Source organism: Meriones unguiculatus, chromosome 2 (assembly GCF_030254825.1).
Source record: "Meriones unguiculatus strain TT.TT164.6M chromosome 2, Bangor_MerUng_6.1, whole genome shotgun sequence".
In the NCBI taxonomy this organism is placed as follows: domain Eukaryota; kingdom Metazoa; phylum Chordata; class Mammalia; order Rodentia; family Muridae; genus Meriones; species Meriones unguiculatus.
Genome location: NC_083350.1, coordinates 6627700 through 6632837, shown reverse-complemented (window position 1 = coordinate 6632837; position 5138 = coordinate 6627700).

Genomic DNA, 5138 nt, shown 5'->3' with positions numbered 1-5138 from the left:
TGTCCCCCCACCCCCGGAGTGTCATCTTGTCTTCTCAGTCCAGGGCATTTCATTCTCTTGGTTTCTGCTCTGCAGCATGTCCTGGAAACTCTAGGCAGGAAGCTGGAGCTTCCCCAGAGATCAGTTCCCAGGCTCTGTCTCTCAGGAAACTAGGCTAAGAGACAGACAGCTCCACCTGATGTGTTTCCTTTAAAGCTATTTTAAAGGTGTTTTCTGCTCTATAGTTTAATTTTCATGATTTCAGGTGAGAAGATGAATCAGGCCTCTCTGACGTCTTTGCAGCTTGAAGCGGAATTGTTATCAAGGGGAGCACTCTGGCTGGGAGCTAAATGGCCGGGAAGAAGGCGTGATGGTCCATGAGGTCAAGGAGAAGGCTTCTAGAAGCAGCTACCCCAGATGGAGGAAGCCTTGGCCTCTCAGAGGAGCTGTGAGTGGAGCAGTGTGCCATGGTCCAGAAGCAGACAAACAGACGTTCTTCAGTTATGCATGCTAGTGTGGACACAGAGGAGTGGGGGCAGGGAGGGATGGTGCTGAGGGGAAGAGGGCACTTCCTGCTTGTGGGGTTGAAGAGTTGGAACTTTCATATGATTCCCTGCACTCTGCCCAAGGTTTGGTTATGAGTCTCAGCATCTGCTGGGTAGAGTCTTTCAGAGGCCCTCTGTGGGAGGCTCCTGTCTCGTTACTTGTTTTCTCCTGCTTCCAATGTCCATCCCATTTGTCTTTCTAAGTCAAGATTGATCATCTTACCCTGGGTCCTTTTTCTTGTTTAGCTTCTTTGCGTATAGAGATTTTAGTATATTTATCCTTATAGGTCTAGTACCCACTTATAAGTGAGTATATACTGTGTGTGTCTTTCTGCTTCTGGGATACCTCACTCAGGATGATCTTTTCTAGATCCCACCATTTGCCTGAAAATTTCATGATTTCCTTTTTAAAAGAAGGGGGAGTTAGTATGAATGGGACAGGACAGGAGCTCCACAAGGACCAAATACATCTGGGCACAGGGGTCTTTTCTGAGACTGTTTCTCCAACCAAGGACCATGCATGGATATAACGTAGAGCCTCTGCTCAGATGTAGCCCATGGCAGCTCAGTATCCAAGTGGGTACTCCAGTAAGGGGGACAGGGACTGTTTCTGATATGAATTCAATGACTGGTTCCTTTATCTCCCCACCCCCTCCAAGGGAGGAGCAGCCTTGCTAGGCCACAGAGGAGGACAATGCAGCCAGTCCTGAAGAAACCTGATAAGCTGGGGTCAGAAGGGGAGGAAGACCTCACCTATCAGTGGACTTAGAGAGGGGCATGTGAGGAGATGAGGGAGGGTGGTTGGGAGGGAATGAGGGAGTGGGCTATAGCTGGGACACAAAGTTAATAAACTGTAACTGACTCTCCCGGATCCACATGTTTGCACAGCACCCCGGGGCGAACATCCTGCTGCCTAACAGCTTCCTGGTGGCAGACAGGCTGCTGGCCCCGGGAAACATGAGCGGCTCTTGCTTTCTTGTCAGGCTCCACCCTGACCTGCCTCTACTCTTGGTGTCACAGGCCCAGTGGCTCTGTCTCGACCCTTTGTTCAGCCGCCCTCTCCATGCCACCGCCATCTGTTGCTCCTGCTTCCCAGATCACATGCGCTTCTCTCACGCACAGGCATTAGTGAACACAGGGAGTCCCGGCTGTACCAAAACTTCCACCGGCCTCATTCACACCCACCCCGACACACTACACAGCATGATGGGGTGGACACGCAGGGCACACCAACGGGGAAATCCAGACTTAGGCTAGTGTAAAGCCAGAATAAGCTGGTGAGTCTTTGTTACCGTGTCACAGCTCAGTGCAGAGGCATAAGTGCTGTGGTGATCGGAAGGCCCCAATGTGCACAGGACTGCTGGGCCTCCAGGACTCTCTATAGTTCCTCTGGACCAACTGGGCATTTGAAATTCAGAAAGGACTGACAATATTTATAAGCACAGGAATTATTATTTTTGTTATTCTAATGTGTGCTTTCTATTACCTCTCCTGGGGAGAAAATTGGTAGGTACTTGGGATGTGGAGCAGAAAGGAATGTACCCTGACAAGGTGTTTTTGTGAGTTTGTTTTCTTTGGTGTGCAATCATGAGGACTGCTCCCTAATGGCCTCCTGGTGGGTGACAAGAACTCCAGGCTGTAATTGTGCCACCACCGCTTGGAAAATTTTATTCCTGTCAATTTTGTTCCTTTAGTTCTATTTTACTAATAAAAATGTCAATACACAATACTCACTTTGTTGCCTTCCCCTTCCTTCCCAGGCTTGTGTGTCATCCTAGTTCACACCTGTCTGCTGCTGGAGCTTTGAAGCTTGCACACTGAGCTCTGCTTTGAGTCTTCAAGTTGGAACAGTAGCCAGTGAGGTATACCTTACTGATTAGCAATCTCCCAGGGCTTACTGCAAAGCAGAGATAACAGAGACTTTATAGTTTCCCTATAACATTATGACCCTGTCCAAATGTGGTCAGTCTAGAAACCACTAGGCCCACAGTCTGCCGTAAACTCAAAACACTAAACTGATTTTTCTAGTGGTGGACGCGCCCCCATGAGGACTGTCCAGTGCATGCCTGCCTCTCCCACGCGCAGCCTCCACCCTGCCCCTTAGAGTGGATGCACGATCTGGGCTTGCACAAAAACACAAGCAGAAAATGTGATTTAAATGGCACATGTTGTGGTTCCATGGAGCAGCTAGATGAAGGGTAATGAGAAGACCAAGGGAAAGAAAGAAGAAAGAAAGGCCTGCAGGGAAAGGAAAGAGAGGGGGAGAGGAATGCTGTTAAGAGCAGTAAGTCACTGAAACTCCCTGAAACCTCGTGACTTGCATGGCTTGCGTAGCTGAGAGAGAAGCCCTAATTCTCCTCACTCTGGCCGTGGAGCACTCTCTCCAGCATCTTGTGGCAAACAGGCTTTTCCCCATTCAATCTACCCAGGCTTGTCCCTTTCAGTCCTTGAGAATATCTAAGTTTGTAAAGATCCTTGTGACTCCTAAGCTCTTAATCACAGTAACTGGAATCAACTCTCCCCCCCTTCACACAGAAGCCTGTTTCTGATCTGCCCCCCAGCAAAGAAGAAGCTTTACACGGTCATCTGTCATACCCCATCACTTTCCCTTGGCTAAGCTGAGGCCACTGGTTGTCCATCCTCCGTGGGGTTGATGGGCAAGATTTACTTCTGTGGAGCCCGAGATGCATGTACAACTCTAACCTGGGCTGTGAGCCCTGCGGCCCCCTGTTTCTTGCTCTGCCCAACTGCGCTCACTGACAACTTAGGGTAGGGGAGTGGTCCTCCTGTTTCCCTTATTTTGCCTCTGTCAGTTTCCTGTCCTAACTCATTTGAGTCTGAAAAAGCTAATGAAATTAACAATCCGAGTACGCACAGGTCAGAATGTGTGATGGAATCCCTTTCATTATAATCATTCCACTACCACACTGAGAGCCAAGGAATGGGGACACTGCTCACTTACCTCCACTGCAGTTTGCTCCAGAGCTCTCCACTTCTGGAGATTTCTAGCCTCTCCTTCCTCGGTGACCACAAGGGTAGTGGGCAGTCACACAGCCCTGAGTTAGGTTTTTCTGTGGACCACGTCTACACGAGGCAAGTAGACACTCCTCAGGCTGAGGGACAAGTGCTGATCCAGAAGGGGTCAGTGCTACTCAAGGTGTCTGAGCTGCGTGTGCCTTGTCAACTATGGGCATGAAGCCCCTGGACCTTCCTGCTCCGTTCATGCACTGTTGGCTGTGACGACATCCCTCAGGCTGGGCGGACACTCCGGAATCTTGCTGCTGGATGGCTGGAATTCAGCCTTTCCTGTGACGTGGACCCATGCCCTCAGCAGTGCCTGTCCACCTCTCTTCCCATCCTTAGCTCTCTGCAAACTCCATCCAGCCAGGCTTTCCCTGGCAGTGTCTGCCATTTGTCCTCCTCGATGTTATTCCGAAGTCTTCATACTACAACACGCTGGTCAATGCCGCCTCCCTGTCCACCCAGTGACCAAATGTGTCACTTCACCTGTACAAAGTGGACTTTGCACATGTGCTGGGGCCCTTGAGATAGGAAGAGAACTCTGGGCTATGTACGTTGGCAGTTGGCACCATCTAATGTTTAAGTGAGGAAGCCAGGTCAAAGGTCAGAAACAGTGGGAGCAGAGAAAGGAAGAGTTGTGACAGCAGAAAGGGAAGGAGGAGAGGAAGGACATCGAGGGAAGGAGGAGAGGGAGAGGTGATGCTCTGGCTGCTGGCGGTGGAGCTTGCAGACCATTGTCTTCAAGGCTGGAGCAGGGCTCCAGGACTCCTGCCCTTCAGAACTGCCTTACACCTCGTGTGCATTTTGTCCAGGCTAACATTTACACTAGCCATAGAAAACAAACTTCAAATGTTCTCTTCTCCTCTTCATCCTAAGGGAAACCACTGGTTTTCCTAGACCCAGCATTTGTCCACAGGTCTAGTCTAGAGGGGCCGGCCTTCCCAGAAGCAGGTGCAGAAGTTGGGTGTTGATTGCTTTTGACTGTTTTGATTGAGAACTATACCTGCCCTTTCTCTTCCTGGTTCTGAGCATCCCTTAAATCCAGGTTCTGCCCAACTTTTCTGTGGCTCTGTGGGTATCACCTGACTCTTGCCTCTAGGGACATGAGAATGTGAGCACATGCTCATTCTGTGACCTGGAGTGTGAAGTGTCCTCTGTGTCCTTAGCCACACTGTTCCACATCCTTCCTAGACATGACATGAGGCATGCACCATTGCATCATGGGACTATCAGCTTGGCACTGAGGCCATCTCCCCAAGACAGCTGATCAGTGAGCAGGGCAGGATTCATCCTGCTTGTTACAGCCTCCCTCTGAGCTCACAGTGTCACCAGCGGGATCTTAAAAAGCCCAGTTCCAAGATGAGTTCTCTACCGATTCTCTATTTCAGTGACTAATAGTACTAAATCCTTACTTTAACCTTCTGGGAAATCCTTAGCCCTTCATTTAAAAGATAAAGAACCTAGTGTGCATGGAAGCTCAAAGCTTCTAAACTTCCAACCTTGTTTCTTTACTAGCACCATGTCAAAGTGAGAGAAAAATGCAAAACAATATGCAAAAAAGACAAATACAATAAAATCAAAGAGGAGGAGGGA